Here is a 9,501-nt window from a genome sequence, read left to right as displayed (position 1 = left end):
CCGTAATACGTGCATATGACGAATCTTCGCTAGACAAACCTATTGACAGCTCAACTCCAGCCTCCCTTTTAAAACTAATTCGGCAACTAAATAACTTCGAATTTAATCAAACTCACTATTTACAGACGAGTGGCACCTCGATGGGCGCGAAGATAGGACCGAATTACGCCAATATATTCATGGGCACATTGGAGAACAGGTTTCTTGCCAGGTGCGCCCTAAAACCGTTATACTATAAGCGCTTTATTGACGATATCTTTTTTATATGGCATCACGGGGAAACTGAACTTTTGTCTTTTGTGGAAAGCTTTAACAATTTTCATCCATCAATCTCCTTCTCGCTCGCCTACTCAGCATCAAACATAAACTTTCTGGACGTCATGGTATGCATAACAGGTTATAAACTAACGACAAAGCTTTACAGAAAGTCGACTGATAGACACCGCTACCTTCATTTTGAAAGTAGCCACGTAAGACACAACACAACAAGCATACCGTACAGCCAGGCGCTCCGTTTTAAAAGGTTGTGCTCCGCACAATCTGACTTCAGGGATAATTGTGACAAGCTCAGTGATGCGCTAAGAAGACAAAAGTACCCGCCTCAGATAAGTGACGATGCCATCAAACGTGCTAATGAAGTGGACAGGAGCGTGCTCCTCCACTCCAACATGCCTGCTCAACAGCGACCATCTGCAAACCTCATATTAACGTATTCCGCATCAGCACCAAACGTTAACGACATCCTTCGAAGGCACCACAACATTCTTATGCAGAGCGACTGTCTCAAAAACATATTTTCGAAATCGCCACGTGTAGTCTATCGCCGGTCGAGAAACTTGCACGATATGCTGACTTCATCTGTACTAACTCATCCTGCCTATTCAGGTTGCCACTCTTGTGGCCAACCACGTTGCATTGTTTGCGTGCACATGACCACCTCTATTTCAGCCCACAGTTCGGCGTCAAATTTCACAATGAAAATTAATGGTGATTACGATTGCGATACAAGTAACTGTGTGTACCTACTTGAGTGCTCAGTCTGTAAGCTTCAGTACTTAGGCCAAACAGCGACACCATTCAGACTGCGGTTTAATAACCACAAGGCGCATGTCACAACTTTTCTAACCTACCCCTATCTAAGCACCTGAATGCGACAGGACATTCACTCGATAACCTAACAGCAACCATATTAGAATCTGGTTTTAAGTCTCACCACGAACGGGAAGCACGCGAATCATTTCTCATTTACAAATTTAAAGCACTGTCATTCAGCATTAACGAAAGCGCAGGAAAGCTCGCGTTCCTGGGCGCACGTTCAGCAACGGGATCACTATGTCACGGACAAGGCTTAATTCCCTATCACATGTCTGCCGCTTTCATCACTTTTCAGCCTGTTACATACAATTCTGTTATATTCGGTGCTCATGAATGCCATGTATCTCACTTTTACCTAAGTTGTTGTTTTTTTTTCAAATCACCATTGCCACATAATTCGCATATATGCTTTCTTTATATTGCTGTTCTCGTTGCTTTACACCTGTTTTTTGTTAATTCTTTTAGTGCATTGTTGCTGGTTGTTTACCTATGTTTCTTGTTAGTTCATCGAGTTGTTTTAACGCAATATTGGTAAATGCATTCGTGGTACATAATCACCCTTGTTATGTTGATCCTTTCCGTGACTGTGAAAAACGCCCTTTTTTGCTGCGCAGACTTCCCCGTATATTATAATTTCGTGATATAGTCTTGTCATTATCACATCGTGCTGTTTTGCATGTTGATTTGTGTGCCACTGTCATACATGTGACATTTGATATTAAATAGACACGTGTTGGGGGCCCCCAATGTATATAAGCAGCACGTTGACGTTTGCAATGTATTTCCTGACGAAGGCCGGACCCCGGCCGAAACGTAGGAGCAATAAAAGTTTTCGCACGTTTGTCCACTCAAGCCAATTTCTATTCATCACTGGATATATATATATATATATATATATATATATATATATATATATATATATATATATATATATATATATATATATATATATATATATATATATATATATTGTAACGACGAGAGAAATAAGACACAACGCCTTTGCTGCAGGCCGGCTGTTCTTATTCTGCTTCGTCTTCCTCCTCTTCCTCCTAGCATGCGAGTCTGTGCCAGAGAGAGTTCCAGTTTCGGTTTTCGTCATTACACTCGGCCATGACTGCTAGCGCGCAAAGGGCAATTTTCTCTGGAGGGCGGCACTGGGAGTGCCGTGGTAGTCTGTCATGTGCACGCCTCGAGCTGTCCTGTGGAACTGTCCTGTACTCTGGTGGACGACCCTGGCTGTGTCGAGGTGGTCGTTGCAGGTCGCGTCCGCGCGGCAAGTTAATGTAGTCACCTGGAGAATGTAAACCCAGCAGGTGATACTGGCTGGTGCGGAGTGATCGCATTGGTGGCGGACCATCGCGATGACTACCCCTTCGCTGCTTGGATGACATTGCAGGGACACCAGTATGCAGTACTGCGGCCCACACTGAGCGGGGACGCCTGCGTTGTTCAGAGCGAGGGAAGGTACGATGGGCTATATCGATAGATATCAGCGACATCGCTGTGTAGACTTTGCGCGTAGACTTGCGACGCAAGTCGTGCTCTAGCGTCTTCGCTGATGCACTGCTGGTCGAAGTGGAGGTTTTTGCCAATCCGTCACGTGCGTTCATGTCGACATGGCCAGTTGCCTCGCCATCCGGAGCAACCGTGAACTGCACCGGAATGACTTCGATGGCATCCTCCTCAGGTGGAGTAGGCACTTGTGGCTCGTTAGGGGAGACGGCATTTGGCAAGTTACGAGCGTCCACGCACTCGGCCAATGACGGCAAAGGTGGCAGGGGATGGTGCGGCTCCTTACTATGGGTCAAACTGGCCGTTGTGACGTGTGCTTGGTCTCCGGCTGGTTGTGAAAGAGCCGCCGTCGTCACGCAGCAGGTCAATGGATCCAGGCCATTTGGGGCTGACCAGCTTGGAGGCTGGCTCACTGGCTTCTGTGCTTTATAGGCGGTCCTAAGTTGGGTCAAGGGTAATTGTGTGTCAGGTGTCGACGCGGAGTCAGAGATCTGCCCGGAGGAGTACACCGTCCAGCTTGTCTCGATGATTGCCGCAGGGTACTCTGGGAAGCTGTCCGGGGAGGGGGCACGCGGCACAGCTGTAGGGGGGCGCGGCGCCTCGTGAGGTTGATCTCCGAGGTAGGGCAGGTTGGCAGAGGGTGCAGCTGCCTCGTCGTTGTGCTTCTCAATAGCCCCTTGCTCGGTAGTGGCGAGGGTAGAATGAGAGGTAGCAGTGAGGTCAGACTCAATTCTTCCAAACGCAGCAATGAGCTTGGCGCTCCAGTCCGCCCAGGACTGCTGCCGCACGCCTTCGTACCTGTGCCACGCAGCAGCAGGATTTTGAAGGCGGTCTAAGGCCACGCACCACTTCTGATTGTCGCTCCATCCCTTGCGAGCTCCGAGAGCATTGATGGTAGCCACCCAATCGACGGCATCGTCCTGGAAGCCGCGAAACTCGGGTAGCTCGGAGGCAGCCGGTGGTGGTGTCACGGCAGGCGAAGCTCCAGAAAATAGCGACGCCACACAGCCAAGTTGGTGTGAAAGAGCCGCGAGAGTATACTGGAGCTTGCTGCGGCTCTCGGGGGAAGTTGTTGAATGGTCTTGCGAGGCGGCCGCGGCCAACGCCTCATCGATAATGTGAAGTCCCGGCAAGGCAGCAGGGAATATCGCAGAACTCGACGCTGTCAGGGCGCCGACCTCGAGGCGGAGTCGCGCAATGGTGCGCGAAAGCTCGGTGGCACTCTCGGGCGGCCCACATGCGGAGCCAGTGGGGACGTGTTCCCCGATCAGCGTACTCACTGCTGTGGTACCCTCGGCCGAGGGAGCTTGAACAGCACCCCTGAGCGGCTGAGGTGCCGATGAAGCACTGAGCAGGACGTTGTCGCAGTGGGAAGCGTGAACGGCATTCCCGGTCAACGACAGGCCATGTACTGTCGTGGTGGGGCCGGGGCAAGCCTGCCCAGGAGCCATCGAGAAGGCCTGGACGCCGTCCCCGAATGGCGGCACAGGTGCTCCCGGCTGCAGGAGGGCTGTCGGCTCCATTATCGAGGAAGCGTGAACAGCGTTTTTACGATGAGAGAACCACGCTGCCGATGATCCACGAGGGTACGGACAGGTGGCTTGTGCCGCAGGGTTCACTTGTCGACCTGTGCTCACGGCACAATCCGTGGCGAAGGACGCGTAGACGGTGTCCCTTTTCATGAAGAAATACCGGTGATGGGTATACTAAAGCCGCCGAGGAGGCCTTGGCGCCATCCCCGAACGGTGGTGGCAGTGGCGGCAGGTGAACAGCTGCTGAGGAGGCCTTGACGCCGTCCCCAAGCGACGCTTACCGCATCTGCACGTCGGCGGGCGTCCTGGATGACGAAGCCGGGACGTATGACGTCTTCTTCGTCGACTGCGCCATTGTAACGACGAGAGAAATAAGACACAACGCCTTTGCTGCAGGCCGGCTGTTCTTATTCTGCTTCGTCTTCCTCCTCTTCCTCCTAGCATGCGAGTCTGTGCCAGAGAGAGTTCCAGTTTCGGTTTTCGTCATTACAATATATATATATATACTTATATACATCTATATGCGACGCCTTTGGAACATTATTGCTTCACAGTTTAAAAAAATACCTACACAAAAAAACGAATATATTGAACAGTTTGAACCAATGATCTCTCCGCTTCCTTGAGCTGCGTTAGCCAACGACGCCACTGCTACCGATCGGTTTCGGAGAGTTTAACCAGCCAATTTTGTAGTGTTGTTACGCTGGACGTAACTCTAGCATGTCTTAGTTTTACGTCGGAACGTGACTATAACGGCTTCTATAGTTACGTCTGGACGTAACTTTTGCGAAAGGTGAAAGTTACGTCCAGCTGTAACGATGATTAGCTGCTAAGGTTACGTCCGTTGTGTGCTTCACAATATGCCCTTGGGTTTGATAATCACTTGGCTGTCGCGTAGGTTTCCTCGTGTGTCACTGGGATAATCTCGCTCTGCGGTGCGCTTGCTACAACAGAACTGTACGGCGCTGTAGCCACGTGGTTTTGCGCGTCCACCACGAACGCTATCTTCTTTAAGAAAAAAGAATATATCTTTATACGTATATAAGCGGCGCCCTTGGAACAATAATGCTTTACTGTATTGAAAAATACTTGTGCAAAAAATAATAAATTTATATAAAGAGGCTTCAACCAACGACCTCTCCGGCTTGCACAAACTGCGGTAGCCCACTACATCACTGCTGCCGATCGGTTTGGTTGAGTTTAATTAGCCGGTTTTGTATTTTTGTCACAGTGGACGTAACTCTAATATGTTTTATTCTTACGTCTGGATGTAACGCTAGACACTGCGATCCGCAATGCCGAGATGGAGGCAGGGTATCGTGGAGCAGTGACTTTTGCATTATTCTATGCTATTCTCATTGTCCATCACTCGCGGCTAGCTGATTTTGTTGATAATGCTGACGAGCAGCCGCTCTTATTAGTTACCACACTGGCCAAGTGCGAACATAATGATAAGCATCGAAACCAGAAATAGTATCGTTCTGCGGTTGCACCCAACAGCTGCGTGAAGAAAACCATGAACTGAGCGACTGAGCTTCAGCTTCGGATCGCCTGTGGTTCAAAAGCAAGCCAGTGGCAAAAGCGAGCCAGTGGAAAAAGCAGGGCAGTCTCATTGCTATCACTATCGAGCAATGGCGGCACCCAAGCTTGCTGAACAGCGGTGGTGTAGCAGCCGTTTTTGGTGTTGCCAACACATGTTTTAGACTTCGTTGATGCAATTTAAGGCTCTGAAAATGCACCGAAATGCTAAAGTTTGGATTTACTGCATAGAAATAAGTATCTGAGCCTAGAATTACATCATAAAGTTTTGTTGATACGAGACGATCGTAGAAAAAGTGTTCGTTGTGGCGATAATATTTATGCATTGATTCCTATCGACTGCTAACAGGGAATCGTGAATTTATCGCCGGAGTGGAAATTTCGCTGAAGCGGCGTTTGTTTTAGTGGAGTTCATTTGTATCTCCTTTTAAGGTGGACCCTGTTAGCGGTGTTTCTAAGCATGATCGCTCGGTGGCGAGCACTCAGTTGGAGTCGTGAATAGCTTTCCTCTTAGTTGTGATAAATAAAACATAGGATAATCTGGTCAATGTAATAACGTTTGTATGCTGGAGCATGCAAGTTTTGTACCCTCTGGAGCTAGTAGCAACGTTATCATACATTATAAGCAGTGCACTTGACACCGATGTGTCGAAATGTGTCTATTGTAGGTAAGACCACCAAAATGCAGCGTGAAGGAGAATTGATTGAGGTGTTAAATACCTGGATACTCGGTCTCAAAAAATATGTAAGCGCTGCTTCTGTGTTTTTGCCAAGGCAATAGTGTGGCTTACTTGAACATTGGTGACACGGATGGGTAAAAGTGATGCACGGATTTAGTAGGGTGCTTTTTCACATGCTCGGTACTGACTTAGAATCAGGTGCTTCTTGGAAATAAACGTCAGTTGTTGGTGGCCACCTCTATTCACTGTCCGTGCTTCCGCCTTTCAGTTTTTCAGCACAAAAGTGTTTGATGCCGGGGTCCACTACAGCTCCGAGGCTGGCGTGTTCCCGTCAGGGTTATGATGTAATATATTTACTCTAGATTGCAGAGAAAAAAGTGACATGTAAAAGTATTTTCGCGGGGTGTCGAAGCAGCATCCTCTCGAACTGCAGCGCGTGGCGCTAACCACTACGTGACAGTGCATACGTAGAAAGTAATGCGACCGACAACCCATTTACTTACACCATATACCACTTGATTGCCCTCAGAGCTCTGTTGATTCAGCGTGTTTCCATCATCAGTAACGAGATTACGCAACGAGTGCACATTGGGCTTCTCTAGAGGTTGGGCCTCGCGTTTCGGAGAGCGTCGCCTCTGGAGAATGTGTACTTTCCTGCGTGCGCGCTTATCGGACTCTTGTGTCGAGAGAGCACAAGGTCACTGCACTCACTGCTGCAGCCGTATTTATAAAAGAAGCATGCTACTCACACACGAATTAAGAATTGTGACAGTTCACACTTGTACTATGAATACTTGTCTGTTTGTTTTGTGCGCTGTTCTTTCTGATATACAGGGCTCTTTAGGTGCTAAGCTGCGACATTTGCTGGTATGCGCTCCTCCTGTTTATGCTCATTTTATGTGTAATTATTGCTTGAAGTGCGAACTGCAACTTTCGAGCTGCTGTTCCTTGCTATTCTTAGCATACTTTGTAATTTGTTGCTGTAGCGTTCATTTCTTCGGCTTTCTGGTGAAACAATGTGCAGTAAACGCTCACCTACCTCTGTGAAGACAGGTTTCACTTTCATGTTTTACCAATTCCTAGAAAGAGGGATCAGTCACATTTTTTCGACGTTTAGTGGCTTCGAGTTTAGGCTGCGGCTCGGGCCACGCGCTCTGCTATTCGAGTTTCATCTGATGCCGATAAACCTTTGTTTTTGTGTTGCCTACTTTTCACACAAAATATGTGACCTTTTTCTCCTTCCAGCTTTCGATGAATCCGTCGGGAAGATCTGTGGAATGATAATTTCAACCACATCTTTGACCATGTTCATTGAACGGTGAGCCCGTGCAGGTACGTGAACTTATCCATGGATGCCGCAAGGTATGTTAGTTTCTCTCTCATACTGGGTCCTGTAGCTTACTATGATAAACAGGTTGGCATGATTCGTAGTTCCATCTAGTCTCTGCGAGCTGTTTTGATGCGGGAATACATTATAGACCCTTTTCTGCACGCTTATCAGTGTTTTCACTATAAATCATGAAATTTGAAAAATGACATAGATATAAAACTAAGCTTGCATTGGTGTATCCCCTGTTTGGCGGGCGATTAGTAGAACATTATAACATGTTTGAAAGCTAACAGTGGGAGTTACTACAGCATTCAAATGAGGACGCTGTATTTGTTGTGGTGTAGATAGTCTGCCATGTTAGCTCTACACAGGGCAGCGATGTCCCAACGCTCGACTGGTGGCCAAAATCAGACAAAGTTGCATAGCAAGCCATGCGTTGCTCAGTGTCTGTTGTCAAGACATCGCAGTGTGCCTTCTTCACACTTGACGCCATGTCTTTTCACTCGCTTGCTATAGGCTTTCCAGGCCAATGGGAGAAAGACTGAAGTCCGCCGAGGAAGCGCTAGCGAAGCTGAACAAAGAAGCGACCTACCGAGAGAACAGTAGGGAACCGGCAACCAGAACGGTGGAAAAGGAAAAGCAAGCAAGTTTGGAAAAAACAGGTTTAGCCGGTTCAACTGTCGCAAGGCCCAGCTTAAGCGAGGTAGTGGTGGGGCAGGGAGGGAACAAAGCAGCCGGCGTCACAGGTGCAAGTAGCCCCCAGGTGCCGAACGCTCCAGCTGAAAAGTCACAGCATGTGATAATCGCCGGGGACTCGAATTTAAATCGATGCACAGAAGCCATCAAAGAGAAGGTAAGAGGTGACAAGAGGGTTGCAATAGGGGCGTTCCCAGGACGCAAGCTGGAAGCAGTCATGAGGCAAGCGAACGCAAAGCTCAAAACGACAGCTGTTAGACGAAACCTCGTGATATATTCAGGCGGTTTAAACGATGTCTTAAACGAAGATGCAGCAGGACTAGCAGCCACACTGGCGAAAAGCGTCGATGACATGCGCGCCACTTCTCCAAAGGTACAGGTAGTGATATGCACGATACCGGAGGTACCGGTGCGTGATAGCAACCTGCAAAGAGCGGTGGTCAACGCAAACCAAGAGATATGGCGGATGAGTCGAGAGAAAGGCTTCGAGGTGGTGGAAATAAACAGAGAGGTGCATAGGGGGGGGGGGGGGGGTTCAACGAGACAGAATTCACTTCGATGGGCGGCTAGGTCATGAGGTGGGTTGGTGACTTGCAGGACGCGCAGTAGCTTTTTTGGGGGGCAAGCGAGCCCTTCGGGGTGCAGGATAGCTAGTAACGAGGAAATCAACCAGGGAGACTCTTCGACAGGTGGTATGAACAGATACGATTCCAAAGTGGCACCAATATCTAAGATAGGTAGAGTCCGGGGCATAAATAGACGTAACCACGAGCGCCGAGCAAATTCAGACACAGGGTATATTAACATGCAGGGTGGTAGGAACAGGCTGAAGTGGGAAGAGATAGAAGAACAGCTAACGGAAGAGAGGCCGATGGTATACGGTTTTGTAGAAACACATCTCAGGGACATGGAACAACCTCCGAACAATCCGGACTACGCGTGGGAATATTGTAATAAAACAGAGGGCAGCAGAAAGGGGGGTGGTATTGGGGCATTCATTCATAAAAGTACAGACTGACAAAGGGTCAAGCAGGAGTGCAAGAAACATTTATGGCTAAAAGGGAAAGTGGCAGGTCAAATGACACTCCTTGGTTTCGTGTACTTATGGACGGGA

Source organism: Rhipicephalus microplus, chromosome X (assembly GCF_043290135.1).
Source record: "Rhipicephalus microplus isolate Deutch F79 chromosome X, USDA_Rmic, whole genome shotgun sequence".
Classification (NCBI taxonomy): Eukaryota; Metazoa; Arthropoda; class Arachnida; order Ixodida; family Ixodidae; genus Rhipicephalus; species Rhipicephalus microplus.
The sequence above is the reverse complement of the archived record's forward strand: the minus strand, read 5'-3'. Positions refer to the sequence as shown.